This window comes from Bos grunniens, chromosome 16, assembly GCF_055505025.1.
Source record: "Bos grunniens cultivar Pamir isolate PY7600 chromosome 16, Bosgru_T2T1.0, whole genome shotgun sequence".
Classification (NCBI taxonomy): Eukaryota; Metazoa; Chordata; class Mammalia; order Artiodactyla; family Bovidae; genus Bos; species Bos grunniens.
In genome coordinates this window covers 10,714,387-10,730,571 of record NC_141180.1, presented here as the reverse complement: position 1 = coordinate 10,730,571, position 16,185 = coordinate 10,714,387, and the positions used below count along the sequence as shown (strand labels likewise).

Below are 16,185 nucleotides of genomic sequence, written 5' to 3'. Positions count from 1 at the left end.
CCCATTTGAGCAATGCCTCCCTCCTCCTCAGGCTCCCATGTCTGCACCCCAGGTCCCTGCAATCTTCCCATTTCCTGCATTTTCGTGCAAAGGAGCATTCAGGAGACCAGCAACAAGGGTTTTATTCAACTTGATCATCTCCTCAAAAAAAAAAAAAAAGAAAGAAAGAGAAAAAAAGATGAAGAACAAAAGTTGGGAGAGGCCAGACTAAGTGGATATGATCTGAATGCATATTTGTGTTACAACTCATACAACCAGCATCAGAGAGGGACCAAGATCAAATAAATGGTAAAACCTGACAAAGAGAAGAATAGATGGTATGTGGAGCCATCTGTTTTGGAGGACACCCAAATCTGTCTGAATCTGCGAGGCCAAACTACCAGCTATTCTAAGACGCCCCATTCCAAGAGTGGCCTAATGCGTATCTACACAATCAGTTTCTCTCACCATCACTTTGGCTGCAACTTTTTTGTGCAATTAAGTAATTTATTCCTTTCTTCAGCCTCCTGATTCTAATGAATCCGAGCCACAAACAAGCCTCAGTTGCTCCTATTCAAGGAGTCTGATTGCATCTGGCAGTGATTGCTGAAAATCCTGAAGAGGAAACAGGGAAGGGAAGCATATTGTTTGGGGGGGTAATAGGTGAAGACCTGCCTCTCTTGACCTATAATACATTAGTGTCAGTGAACATTTGGCAGCCTTCAGATGATTAGCAATGAAGATGAATCAAGCAAAAAAGAGGTAGAAACCTGCCTCATCTGAATCACCAGAACTGCATACATTTGCATGCTGATTAGCTGTTCTTTTGTCTGTGTTCCTAATTATTATGACACATTATGTCTTCATCAGGCAAGATTCTGATCTGTCTTGTTCAAAATGCATGTAGAAAAAAGTGCTGTTTATTGATTCAACATGTAACTTTTATTTTTATGTTTGCTTTAATTAAATACATATTTGATTGCCTTTGACTGCTGTCCTTTTTTTTTTTTTTTTTTGCTCTTATTTATTTCATCTTGTTGACAAACACACAGGTAACCTTCCTTTATCATTCTCAGATCATTTGGTGCCCACTGTCTCTTCCCTCTCTGGCTCCCTCTCTCTCTTTCTAAGGTGCTCACTTTCATTTTCTCGAAGAGGCAAAACAAAGGAGGAAAAGAAAACAAAACAGCATCTCTAGTAAAGAGAGAGGAGCCGAGGGCAGGAGGGCACACAGGCGATGCCCAGAGGACGGAGGGAACACGACTCGGGCCTTAGTAGAAGAGAAACGTTCCTGACTTCGAAGAAGGGTTTTCCCGAGGACCGTGGGCAGGAGAAGGAGGGTAGAAATAACACGATCCTGAGAAAGAAGGAGACCCTCTGTCATTCCCAGTTGTCTTCACATGTTACTGACTGTGATGATTTGAGAAGAGAGTGTGAAAATGCCTGTCCCATGGGTCAAGCCTCCCTTTTTCCCACCTGGCCAATGACTTTGATGGATATCTAGAAAAGGAGGGAATATCTATCCCCAATGGCACTCCTTAGGCCAACTCATGCCCTCTTTCTCGGAAGCGAAAGTAGTGAGGGAAATTCAACATCTATCTGAGCCACACCCCACAGAAAGCAGCCAGAAAACCAAGTCCCCAGGGGCCAGGGCACTAGTCAGAGAACTTTGCACCAAAGGGCCTCCAGCCTTCTCCTAAAAAGAGGCAGCGTGTACGAGTGTTGTACCCCACCGCTTGCTGGGCTTAGTCTCTCTGAACAGGGAGAAGTGTGGGCAGAAAGGAAAAGGACAAGGTATTTGTTTCCTGCTGCTTACAGCCACCCCAAGCTCTGATGTCCTTATCATCCTCCACCCAGGGATATGCTAAACAGCTGTAGTTAGCACCAAGCTATTTGGTGAATCCAATCAAGACACTTAGAAAGCAAAAGAGCATCACAGAGGAAGAGCCGGATGCAGGAGTAATTGAGTGTGCTGAGGGTCCGTGGATGCTCAGAAAGAAAGCAGGGCCCAACCAAATGCAAATGGCTCCTCACTGAAGAGGCATAATACCCACCGCTCTTTCCTGCTAATGGGCAATGATTGGCTGGAAATGTAATCAACAGCTCTGCCCCCAACATCTATCCCTAGTGAGGGATGATGGAAATCCATATTCATGAGAAGGCAAACCGGCAATGTTTACTGGGTGCAGAAGGGGGCAGGGCTGGCCTGGGTGAGACTGAGGTCCCTGGAGAGGGATAATGAGACTGGAATCGGGGAAACTGGTGTCGTTAGAGCCCCCGTCTCACCCCGACACTCCCCTCACATTTCTGCCTCTCCCCCCTCCCAAAATGTACACATATTGGCTGAACTTGAGACTAAGAAGAACTCCAGTGTGGCAAATCCATAATTTCCCTAAGCAAAACTTCTCCAGTGACAGTGGCCTCCTATCCTATCTGGATGCCTGCATCTCGCAACATCTTGTATAAAAGTTCTTACATCCTTTCCCGCCAACCCACCCTCTCAGTGCAGCATATCTGTTCCATAGGTAGGAAGGGACACAGAGCCAACGATGGCAAAATTACACATATGCCAGTGGCATCCTGAAATCTATTTCGAGATCCCTCCATCATACAGCAGTTTCTCTAAGCTAAACCTAAAGGATACCAGTCCTTGCGCTGGGCTGAATATTGTCTATATTATTTCTTGGGCTGCCATAACAAAATACGACAGATAAGGTGACCTAAACAACAAAAATTAATTTTCTCATAGTTCTGGAGGCAAGAAGTCCAAGATCTAGGCCTTTCTCATTGGCTTGTAAACAGCCCCCTCCCGTTACATGTTCACGTGGTCTTTCCTCTCTGTGTGCATACTCCTACCATCTGTAATCTCCTCTTCTTATAAGGACACCCATCATATTGCACTGGGGCCCACCCACAAGACTTCATTTTAACTTTACCTTTAAAGGCTTTATCGCCAAAGTCATACTTAGAGGTACTGGGGGTTAAGGTTTCAACAGGTGAGTTTTGATGGAATGCAATTCAGCTTGTAACAGTGTGTCCCCAAAATTCACATCCACGGGAAACTCAGAATGTGACCTCAATTGAATATATGGTCTTTGCAGATGTAATTAAAGTGAGATGTTACTAGATTAGAGTGAATCTTTAACTCAATGACTGATGTTCTTAAAAGAAGAGGGGACGAATGCTGGGTTGGCCAAAAAGTTTGTTTGGGGTTTCTGTAAGATATGGAAAACCTGGCCAAAAAGTTTGTTTGCTTTTTCTGTAAGATATGGAAAACCCAAACAAACTTTTTGGGCAAGGATACTTGCTCCTTGGAAGAAAAACCATGACCAACCTAGACAGCATATTAAAAAGCAGAGACATTACTTTGCCAACAAAGGTCCATCTAGCCAAAGCTATGGTTTTTCCAGTAATCATATATGGATATGAGAGTTGGACCATAAAGAAAGCTGAGTGCCAAAGAACTGATGCTTTTGAACTGTGGTGTTGCAGAAGACTCTTGAGAGTCTCTTGGACTGCAAGGTGATCCAACCAGTCAATCCTAAAGGAAATTAGTCCTGAATATTCATTGGAAGGATTGATGCTGAAGCTGAAGTGCCAATACTTTGGCCACCTGATGCAAAGAACTGACTCATTGGAAAAAACTCTGATGTTGGAAAAGATTGAAGGCAGGAGGAGAAAGGGATGAGAGAAGATGAGATGGTTGGATGGCATCATCGACTCAATGGACATGAGTTTCAGCAAGCTGAGGGAGTGGGTGGTGGACAGGGAAGACTGGTGTGCTGCAGTCCATGGGGTCACAAAGAGTCAGACACAACTGAGCAACTGAACTGAATACAAATACAGACCCACAGGGAGAATGCCAATTGACAACAGAGGCAGAGATTGGAGGGATGCAGCTGGAAGCCAAGAATTGTCAGCAAATCACCAAAAGTTAGGAAGAGGCAAGGAAGGCTATCGTAGAGCCTTCAAGGGGAACATGGACCTGCTGACACCTTCATATCAGAATCCAGCCTCCAGAACTGCAAGAGAGTAAGTCTGTGTTACTTTAAGCCACCTTGTCTGTGGTCATTTGTTATAGCAGCCCCAGGGAACTAAGAGAAGTATGATGACTGAAAGCCATAGAGGATCCCCAGATCTCAGTGCAAAATTAGATTATCATTGGAGCCAACCACTTGCTCACCACAAGATGACCACAACACAAACAAGTCTGCATTTCTCTTCCTTCCTCTGCCTCCCAAGCCTCCCTCTGGTGGTGGAGCCAGTGAGCAGTGACAAGGATTGAGAAGATCCACAACCAAGACAGTGGATCCTAGACATCTGGTCACCCACTTTCTGAAGTCAGAGCCCAAAGAAATACAGGAGAATAATTGTACCCAGTAAAGTCAGAAGTCCAAACCACAAGCAACCAAACAGCCTTTTGTCTCTAGACTGAGGTTTAGAGTCCTGTGCCAATCCACAATGACCCTCATTGAAAGAAGAAACATAAAAACAAAGCACTGAATTTGTGTAAAACTAACTACGTTTAATTCAATGGACTCTCCATTTATTCTGAGAGCATGTCCTTTTTATATCTTGGATGTCCTACCTACTATGAAATGATAGCAATATGAGAGGGAAAATTTTTTTCTAATGTCCATTTTTAGCCAAGTTAAAATATGGCAATTCTCTGACTGGTCCTCACTTAAAAAATAAAAATCCATCACCTGTTACTCTTTCCAAGAAGCTTCTCCACATTCCTCCATTCTTTGGCACTGATGCATAAATCTTGTGTTGCATTTTTTACTCATTTATATTTAGTTCTATAATTATTTCCTAGTGAAGTGAAGTGAAAGTCACTCAGTCATGTCTGACTCTTTGCTACCCTATGGACTATACAGTCCATGAAATTCTCCCACCCAGAACACTGGAGTGGATAGCCTTTCCCTTCTCCAGGGGATCTTCCGAACCCAGGAATTGAACCCAGGTCTCCACCATTGCGTGTGGATTCTTTACCAGCTGAGCCACAAAGGAAGCCCAAGAATACTGGAGTGGGTAGCCTATCCCTTCTCCAGTGGATCTTCCTGACCCAGGAATCACATGGGGGTCTCCTGCATTGCAGATGGATACTTTACCAACTGAGCTATCAAGAAAGCGCATATAATCATTCCCTGATTCCTTCCAAATAGACTGCAAACAGATCCTTATCACCCAAGGATAAGGACCATGACTCTTACATCTTCTATTTTTACTTTCACAGAGTGCAGAGCAGTATACAGTCAACAGATGTCCAGAAAATGCTGATGAGTGAATAAAAGAATAATCAGATAAAGTGGTTAAAAAAAAAAGTCCAAGATGTCTTCACTGGGTCCAGGACAAAGCACTAATTTATAAATTGATAATGGGATTTGATAGCTTCTTAAGTCCCTTCCCACCACAATCATCCATAGTTCCTGTCTCTGGACAAACTATTGGGATGAGGAATACACCCCAAGTCAATTGAAATGATAATGAGAAAGGGGGTACCCATGCCATAGGCTTAGAGAATTATGGACATTTCCATGCTGAAACCGAGGCAGCCTGATACATCCCCACAATCCAAATGCTTCTCACTGCTGCTGCTGCTAAGTCGCTTCAGTCGTGTCCAACTCTGTGCGACCCCAGAGATGGCAGCCCACCAGGCTCCCCTGTCCCTGGGATTCTCCAGGCAAGAACACTGGAGTGGGTTGCCATTTCTTTCTCCAATGCATGAAAGTGAAAAGTGAAAGTGAAGTCGCTCAGTTGTGTCCAACTCTTAGCAACCCCATGGACTGTAGCCTACCAGGCTCCTCCGTCCATGGGATTTTCCAGGCAAGAGCACTGGAGTGGGGTGCCATCGCCTTCTCCAAATGCTTGTCACTACCTTTGCCCAAACCATCTTCATCCTTCACTGTAATGCATTCACCTCTAAGGTAGTTAGAATACTGGCCTTCCAAAAGATGAACACGTCCTAATCCCCAAAACTTGTAAATATGCAACTGTACGTGGAAAAAAGGACTTTACAGATGTTGAGGCAGGGAGATTATCCTGGATTGTGTAGGTAGGCCTAATATAATCACCAGGGGCCTTATACAGGAAAGAGGAGGGTCAGAGCCAGAGAAGGAAATGCGACAGTGGAAGCAGCTGTCAGAGGAAGAGAGATACTGGAAGATGCTGTGAGAGAGAAGACGCTGAAGACTTTAAAGATGGAGGAAGAAGCCAAGAGCCGAGAGATGCAGGTGCTTTTCAGAAGCTGGAAAGGTCAAGGAAGTAAACTTTCCTCTTGCACCTCCAGTAGGAGCACAGTCCTGCTCATACCTTGGTATTAGGACTCGGACCTCCATCACAGTAAAATAATATACATATGTTGTTTTAAGCCACTGAATTTGCGATAATGTGTGACAACAGCAGTAAGAAATGAATACACCCTCCTTTCTGGCCTTTCTGTTTCTGCCCTTGTCCTTCTACAGTCTATTTCTAAACACAAAAGCAAGGGCAATCCTTTTAAAATCTCAGTCATTCGTCTGCTCAGTATCTCCCCGTGCTGCCCTATCCCAGAGCGAAGCACAAAGTTCCTAGACGCCCGCACAGTCCTGCCCGACCCAGCCACACCACCTTCTGAGGCTTCCTCCCCTGCCATAGCCTCGCTCTCATTCCATTGCAGCCTTACTGGTCTCCTTGGGGTTCCCAGCACCCCCTTGTGTGAGAGTCTTCACATTTGCTCTGCCTGCTGTTTAGAAATCTCCTTCCCAGACATCAAGAACTAGATCCAACTTCCTTCACATCTTTGCTCAAACGGCAGCTTCTCAGAGAGGCCTTCCTTGAGGGCCCAATTTAAAGATGAAACCTCAAAATTAAAACTCCCTTCCACTCCCAGGCCTCCCTCCAGTTTCTAAGGAAACAAAAAGGCAGTCCCCAGCCTTTTTGGCACCAGGGACGGATTTCATGGAAGACAGTTCTCCCTGGAAGGGGTGGTGGGGGTGGGGGGTGGTTTACTGTGCACTTTATTTCCATTACTGTTAATGGGTGCTTCCCTGGTGCCTCAGACAGTAAAAGGTCTGCCTGCAGTGACAGAGACCCGGGTTCAATCCCTGGGTTGGGAAGATCCCCTGGAGAAGGAAATGGCAACCCACTCCAGTATTCTTGTCTGGAGAATCCCATGGATGGAGGAGACTGGCAGGCTATGAAGTCCATGGGGTCACAAAGAGTTGGACTTGACTGAGTGACATCACTTATATTGTGGTATATAATGAAATAACTATACAACTCACCATAATGCAGAATCAGTGGGAGCCCCGAGCTTGTTTTCCTGAAACTAGATGGTCCCACCTAGGGGTGATGGGAAGTGTATTGTGCTCCTATGAGAATCTAATGACGCCACAGATCTCACAGGAGGCAGAGCTCAGGCAGTAACATCAGTGACAGGGAGCAGCTGTAAATACAGATGAAGCTTCACTCACTCCCCAGTCACTTGTCTCCTGCCGAGAGGCCTGGTTTCTAACAGGTCACAGACCAAAATCAGTCCATGGCCCAGGGGTTGGGACTCTGGCTCTGGAGAAGGAAATGGCAACCCACTCCAGTATTCTTGCCTGGAACATTCCATGGACGAAGGAGCCTGGTAGGCTACAGTCCATGGGGTCGCAAAGAGTTGGACCCTTGCTCTAAAGGCACTTAAATCCTCTGAGGTGGCTGGAGTGAATAAAACAACATAACCAGTGCCGATACCAACAATCTTGCTACTCGAAGCTAAGTCCTTGGGTATTTACCAAGCCAGGCATTGCGGCCAGCGCTTTACATGTGTTAACTCAGTTAAGCAAATCACAGTGGGTCTTCACATTAGGGCCCCTCCAGAGAACTCAAGGAGCCACAAGATTCAAAATGTAGGGTGGGAATAGCTGACTTCCCACTAAGGTCGCAACTGATTCAGGACAAAAAGAGGAAACTGTTTACTGGACAAAACTGATGTCATCACAGGAGTCCATAAAACAGAGTCTGACTCAATAACCCTCCAGCTCTGGAAAGTGTCTGAACCGTTGTCAGAAATAGTCAGAATCTGCTAATTTGAGTGTTTTTTTCTTTTTTTTAACCAAAAACCTAATGTCACCTGCCAATATGGAAAGAGAAGGCTTTTATCTCAACAGAGTTGAGATACACGGAAAAACTCAGAAAAATAGGAGATTTTGGTTCAACAAGCCACACTTCTGAAAATCCTCCAAATTCCATCCATCTTCTCATGTCACAGGCCCACAGTGCGGGGGTTGGTAGGTAAGAGTATAGATGAGAAGTAGACCAGAGAAAGGGGACGGCAATGAGATGAGACGGGGGCTCCATAAAGGGGCCTGTGTGTGTTCAGTTGCTCAGTCGTGTCCGACTCTGCAACCCCATGGACTGTAGCCCACCAGGCTCCTCTGTCCGTGGGATTTCCCAGGCAAAAATAGTGGAGCGGGTTGCCATTTCCTTTTCCAGGGGATCTTCCTGACCCAGGGATCGAACCTGTGTCTCCTGAGTCTTTTGAATTGCAGGCAAATTCTTTACCCGCTGAGTCCCTGGGGAAGCCTGTAAGAGCTCTTATTCCCCAAGGATTCACAGACGGGGAAGTGTGACCCACACTGCCATGTGAGTGAGTCTGTGGTCAGGTGACGGAGGGAGGCTGGATAGGATGTCTAGGAGGTGTGTCTTCTTTCTGGCTCTTCCCTTCCCCATTTCCCACCACGGGTCTCCTCTGGGAACATGTTTCGGAAGCAACAGAAACTCATCTACAACCCATGCGACTCAGCTTACAAGCCTCAGCATCCCTGAGGGAGAAGAAAAAGAAATCCCCCCTTGAGGCCACATTAAGGGTGGGGATTTTCCTTTGTTTGCAATTGTAATCCCAGTAGTCACTCTAGTCAATAAACAAACAAGTGAAAAGACTCAGCGAGGTGTAAAAATAGATTTGCACAGGGCAGACAACTGCGCATTCCATTTATTTACCTCTTCTAACAAACCGATACCTGGGGTGACATTTATTAATAAACGGCATTACCAGGTGCCTGCTATGTGGCTCACAGAAATTAATTACCCAGCCCATGGTAAAACCATAACAAGCCTGCAGCGCTGTAACATTTGTGCTAATTGAAAATGAGATAAGTGCTGTGGGTGCAATTTGCATTCAATGCAGTGTATTAATTATCTTCAGTTCTCTTCATGATAAATATACCTGACTGAATCGCTCTCCTAATTTACCGGGTAATAGAGTCATAAGTGGATTCCCTTAGGTAACCCAGGGAAGGCATCGAGTTGTGGGCAAGAGGAGGCCCTCCACTTTTCCAGGTACTTCCCCAAGCTTAGCTCCAGTACTTCACCACCTTGCACCATTCCTCTGAGTACAGCGAAACCCACTTGTTAGACTCACCAGAACTCCCAGCCTCGGGCACCTCAGGCCCTAATCCTTCCCTCTTCTTCACCAGGCAGACCAACTGTTCTAGAAGCTCAGAGAGTGCTCAGACACATGAGTTAGAGATATATTTCAATCTATTGAAGGACTCTTCTGAATACTGAGTGTTACCTGTCAAGGAAGGGCCCTCTGGGGCAATTAATTCATTCATCATCTTATCATCTCAAGTCGCTCAGTCGTGTCCGACTCTTTGCGACCCCGTGGACTGCAGCCCACCAGGCTTCTCCGTCCATGGGATTCTCCAGGCAAGAATACTGGAGTGGGTTACCATTTCCTTCTCCAGGGGATCTTCCTGACCCAGGGATCGAACCCGGGTCTCCCGCATTGGAGGCACCTCCGTATTAATTCAGTATTTAATTGCATTCAGTTAAAAATAGACAAGAATTGAAACTTGTACCACTGGGTTGGCCAAAAATGTTTGCTAGGGTTTTGCTGTAAACTGTTAAGGAAAACTCCAAATGAACTTTTGGCCCACCAAATATAACAACCAGGAAAATACATATCGAAAGATACTGGGCAGTCGCAGTAGACTGATGCTTGAGGGTGATGGTTTGCAGAAAGGGCTCCAATGACAAACCCAAGCTGAGATGTCCAGCAAAGCTGCTTAGTACCTGCCAACAAGGAAGGCCTGCCTTTCAAGATGGAAAAAGGGAAAAGACATCCTCAATGATTAGGAACCTGAGCTCCCAACCTTCCGGTGCTGGCACGCCTGCAAAGCCATCACCACTTCTTCGAATTTGGTGAGGTTTTCCTGTTGCCTTCATGCACTGAGCAGCATATAATGGGGGCAAGGAGACAGTTAATAACAATAGCAGTTCCCATGAATTGAGGGCTTACCAGGTGTCAGGCAACAAGCTAAGGACATAACTCACATTATCTAAATTAATACTCTTTTATAAGCCTTCTTTTATTTTTTTAAATTTTTTTAACTTTATTTTATATTGAGGGATAGTTGATTAATAATGTTGTGATAGTTTCAGGTGAACTGTGAAGGAACTCAGCCATACATATACATGTATCCAGTCTCCTCCAAACTCCCTTCCCAGCCAGGCTGCCACATAACACTGAGCAGAGTCCCCTGTGCCATGCAGTAGGACCTTGTTGGTTATCCATTTTAAATATAGCAGTGTGTACATGTCCATTCCAAACTCCATAACTATCCCTTCTCCCCATTCCGAAGTGAAAAGAAAGTGTTAGTCGCTCATTCGTGTCCGACTGTTTGTGATCCCATGGACCATAGCCCGCCCGGTTCCTCTGTCGGTGTAATTTTCCAGGCAAGGATACTGGAGTGGGTTCCTATTCTCCTACAGGGGATCTTCCCGACCCAGGAATCAAATCTGGGTCTGTCTCGTGCATTGCAGTTGGATTCTTTACCATCTGAGCCACTAGGGAAGCCCTTACCCCCATTCTAGAAGTAACCTCCAGGAAGAAAGCAAGGTGCTGTCTTGAAAAGTTATTGTGTGTGGTGTGTTAGGTACTCAATGGCATCGGACCTTTTGTGACCCCATAGACTTGCAGCAGAGCAGGCTCTTCGGTCCATGGAATTCTCCAGGCAAGAATACTGGAGTGGGTTGCCTTTCCCTCCTCCAACTGTGTGTGGGGTGGGCTCCTTTTAGAAAGCCCGCTTTCTCTGTCTAAATCACCTCCTTGTGCCCCACCCGACCCCTCCCTGCACACAGTAACTTTTCAAGACAGCACCTGGCCTGCTTCCAGGAGGGCGCTGTTCCAGTCTGTCATCGCCTGATTCCTTTACTGCCTCCTCCTAATTAGCATACAAGCTTCTGAAGGTAAGAGCCCTAGCCTGTCTTCTTCACTCCTACTATGTGACCAGCACACAGGATACTTAACAAATATATATGGAATGAAGGAAAACTTATAATAATCTGAAGTAAGCAGACCAAAACTCATTGTATGACTCAGACTGAGTAATGCATAAAACCCATTCCCAAATTAACAACTTTATTAGATGTCCCACCCCACATGTAGCACTCAGAGAGACCAGGAATCCCATGGGAGAAGAGCCAGTGGCACGTGGAGGCCTACTGTGAAATCCCACATACCCGCTAGAGGGGAGACTGCAGCCCGATGCTGATCCTTCTCATGAGAGGAGGAAAGTATAGTGGTCAGTGCCTATAACGCAAAGCCAACCAGGAGCCCGAGGGAAGCACAACCATTTCTGATCCTCCCCCGGAGGGAAACTTCTCCTGAGGACAGAGAAGATACTGTTCAATGTCCAGTCACACCCATGCAGTAAGGAGACTGCTGTCAGCCCACAGGTACTTCTGCATGAATGAGCAAAGGGCACACTCTCCAGGCCAGCGTGGCCGCGAGGGCACAGGGCTTGGCAAGAGGAGTCCGGCTGCGTCTCAGCCCTTGCTCCCCCGCTTCAGCGGGAGCCCGTGCACAGCCCGGGGGCAGCCCTGATGAGGATCTGCAGGAACTGTCTCCTCCGAAAGCGTCTCATGTTATAGTGCAGTCTGGCAGAAAGCATGCCCTCGGAGGCCCCTGGGCTGCGGTCCTGGTCCCCCGGTAGATGTTGCCACCACATCTAGAGCAACTCTACTAAGTTACACCTCAGTATGAAAAATGATGGCAACTGCTGTGTTTCTCCTAAGAGAGGGGTGACAGATTTTATTTTAGTTAAATAAGCATACTCTCCATTCTGTTTTCTTTAAAAAAAAAAAAAAAAACTGAACTCTTAATATGTCACTTCCTTCCTGTTATGGACTGAGTCTTTGGGTTCCCCCCAAATTCACATTTTAAAGCCCCGCTCTCAATGAGACAGTATTTGGAGACAGAGCTGTCTTAGAGGCCATTAAGGTTAAATGAGACTCTAAGGGTGGGACCCTGATCTGATACTATTTGTGTCCTTATTAGAAAAAAGCTTATCTGTCTCCCTACATGTGAGGACTTAGCAAAAATCTACAAGCTAAGAGAGGGGGCCTCAGAATGAAACCCACCTGGCCAGCACCTTCATCTTGGACTGTCAACCTCTAGAAAGAATTGTGAGAAATAAAAATGTATTTCTCTTAAAGCCACCTAATACCGTGGTATTTTGTTCTGACGGCCTAAGCTAAGACACTGCCATGTGGGAAATGGGCATCTTTGTATAAGAGAATAATGCATAGCAGGATGCTGAAGACTACACTTAGGAAAAAAAGAAAGACAGGGGACAGGAAATTATTTGTTCTTTTTTATATCCCCAGTAATTTCAATAGTGCCTGGCACATAATAGACACTCATAAGTATTTCTTAAACAATGAAAATTATACATTATTATAAGATAGCAGATAATAAAACAGCTCCATGTATTGAGCAATGAGCTAATCTTTGTACATACATCATACATATATACAGTTGGCCTTAAACTGAACTCTTTACACACCAGGAACACAGCTTTAAGTACATCATCTAATTTAGTCCCTACCACAGCCATCTGACACAGGTGCTGTTATTCCTGTCTTATAGATTAAAAAAAACTGAAGCTCTCAGAGTGAGTCACCTACACAAACTCACAAAAGTAGTAAGGAGTGAATTCGGTTAGGATTTAAACAGAATTCTGTCTGACTCCAAAGTCCATGCTCTTAAACACTCTATGAATCTGATACAATCCAAAAAGTGGTGTGGAAATCAGATATCTGTAAAATAAATCTTAACTGAAATACACCAGGAGTATTTACTATTTAAAGGGAACTTGTAATCAATTCCAAGTTGTATATTTTAAAAAACAAACAATACTTCTTTTGAAAGAGACCTCTCATGTATTTATTTGTGATAAATATGCCAGTTTTATCTTAATCCGGGACACATTCATGATCCCAAAGTAATTTTCATTTGACTCTGCAATATAACGTGTGACATTTCCACCAGGAGACTGACCTTCCTAATTAGATTTTGCCCAGGCTAGTATCAAAATGGATTTTTACTCCACCCCCACACAACACACCATTTGGCAGATCCAAGATACAACCATCAAAAGTTTGCTCAAAAGCCCACCTGATTACTTTTTCAAAAAAGATGTGTGAAAGAACTCACATGGTATTGAGAGTGTCAAAAGAGGACTTTTGAAAATTATTGTTGGGAAATGATCATCATTATGTTCCTTTAAATATAAGCAGAAAATCAAGTTTTCCTCAGGCAGCTCACCATTCCATCACATCATTTAAAATCATTGTGATTGAAAGCATAGAATAGCATAGGGACTCACTGACTTCATTGATTTTCCTGGCTGAATTACTGGGCTCGGGTAGTAATTACGCACTGTACATTTTTTAAGGCCTATGTTTGTCCCCATTTCAAATGCAGAAAGACACTATGCAGGGGTCAGGTGAGTGGACTGAGCCCTATGCAGCGGGATTCACAGACTTTCTGTCCAACTCTTAACTGAATTTGAGTATCACTCAGAATTGAGTCTTTTAAAATCGCTCCTATTCTTTAGTGCCCATTTGATATTATATAAAACATTACTCAACTGAATGCCATAATATCCTACTTAACTTCATTTGGGGCAATTCATATGGTAGAAAAAACATTCAAAGGGCCTTTATTCCCCTAAAGTAGTTCCCATTGCTGTTAATGGAAGAAACCTGGAGGGGAAAAAAAATCCCTGTGGTCAAAAAGCTGGTGTAAATAAATTTTACTTGAGCAAGTGTCTCTATAGCAAGATTTCTCAGCTCCTTTAATAGGCTCACAGGCATCTTAGCCCCAAGGTCAGGGTGTCTTGCTATCATGTACCTCTAACATGTTTGACAACAGAACATTCTTTAATCAAGAACCTAAGGATTCCTGTTCCGTAGCCAAGGTTTTAGGAAAGACTGCTTCAGGGAGTACATCAAATACTCTAAGCTTTAAGAAGGTTACAATTTACTTGAAGGGTGCTACAAGTTGAATCATGCCCCCCCAAAAGAAATGTTTAAATCCAAACCCCTGTTATCTGTGAAAGTGACCTTATTTAGAAACAAGATCTTTACAAATGGAATCACGTTCAGATGAGGTTATTAGGGTGGGCTCCTAATTCAATATGACTAGTGTCCTTATGAAAAAGAAGGTCATGTAAAAAGGCAGAGACAGGCAGACAGAACACACATGAAGACAGAGGCAGAGGCTGGAATTGTGCCACCAAAAAACTGGGAAACCTGGAAGCGGCACGGAAGGGTCCTCTTCTAGAGACCTCAGAGGGATCAAGGCCCTGCCGACTCCCTAGATTCAGATTTCTAGCCTCCAGAATAAATCTCTGTTGTCTTAAGCCACCTGCTTAGTGTTACTTTGTTATGGTAGCCAAGGGATCTGATGCAGGAAGATGAGACGTATGAATGACCAACTACAAAATGGAGATTAACACAGTAAGAGGAGAGGATGGAAGGAGGCGGTGTAGACGGGTGTCCGAAATGGATTACAGACAACAAAGATGCAGGGCTTGAAAGGAAAGAGTTCTCTGGTGACTGGGGTGATCAGAGATGGCTTCCAGGAGGTGGGAGAGGAAGGGAGGAGTAAACACAATCTGGATTATCAGAGGAGCTAGCGCGCACACACACACACACACACACACACACACACACAGTCCTTGATGGAGTCACTAGAATAGACTGACATCCTGGGCTTCTGAGAGACTTCTTCTCTGGGCAGCTTATTGGTCATCCCTCTAACCTGAAGGCACCATGTAAAACCTAGTCATCTCTCTCGTGTGTTCTGTTATGTGCTTAGCTGCTCAGTTGTATTCAAGTCTTTGCAACCCCTCAGATTGTAGCTCACCAGGCTTCTCTGTCCATGGGATTTTTCAGGCAAGGATACTGGAGTGGGTTGCCATTTCCTCCTCCAGGGGATCTTCCTGACCCAGGGATAGAACCTGTGTCTCCTGCATCTCCAGCATTGTAGGCAGATTCTTCACCCACTGAGCCATGATTGCTCTCTCATAGACTTACCAAAGGAGTTTCAGAAAACACACACACATTTCCCATTTTTGTGCATTTTCAGGTTTTGCTTGCATATGATGAAAAGAACAGCTAAAACAATCATTCTAGATCAAACCAGTTACACAACCATCTCGTTTCAATAGGAAGACCTAGAATAAAATATTGCTGAAAATTTGGAGCAAAAAATTTCCACTGAATAAAATAGCAGTGGAGATTTGCCTGGGAGAAGGGAAAGAAATCATCAGAACCTTAACTTTTAGCATGAAATGCATCTGTTAAATAGACCTACTAATGGTGTTATTGTAGCTAAAAACAGCGACTTGAAAATGTTGTGTACATTATTACTGTCATTATCCACCAACTGTAAGAATGCTATGTTAAAACTAACTCAAAACACCTCGAGAAAGGTAATTGCTACTAATGGATCTGAAGTGTGCAAAATTGGACATCATTACCCTGTCCTCACGTTGTGGGGCTGGAGAAGCTGCTCGAGATGGCGGTTAGTAGGCTCCCTCATCTTTCCATCAGGATGGAGATTTGAAGAGAGGGCCAGCTCCCTTTCATTCGAAAGCGCAGGGAAATTCCACACTGCAGAGCGCTACAGGCAAGGGTTTATGGGGCAAAGCCAAGGGCAGGAGGTGGAGTCTTAGCACCATTCTCCAAACTTTCCCAAGCTGATTCTGTGCTTGGGAAATACCACAGATGCTTCTTTGCTGAAAATCTCCCATGCGCCAATTTGTCAGATCAATTGCCACCAGAGTTAGGTATTGCTGACCCTGAAATTTCATGGAATAACCCAGCATCCAGGGTTATAAAAGCTAAATGGTCACCTTGAGTCACCTTCTGCTCCCAGACACCCTC

The 16,185-nt window shown here is 44.7% G+C and overlaps 1 long non-coding RNA gene across 2 annotated transcripts in view; it reads right to left on the bottom strand.

The window, feature by feature from the left end:
• LOC147356167 (uncharacterized) overlaps positions 1-15,984 on the bottom strand; it is a 126,047-nt gene extending 110,063 nt beyond the window's left edge. For both annotated transcript variants that reach the window (XR_015142659.1, XR_015142660.1), the window contains exon 1: positions 15,780-15,984. This is a non-coding gene — a long non-coding RNA (uncharacterized LOC147356167). The remainder of the gene's footprint in view (positions 1-15,779) is intronic.
• Positions 15,985-16,185: the final 201 nt, after the last annotated feature.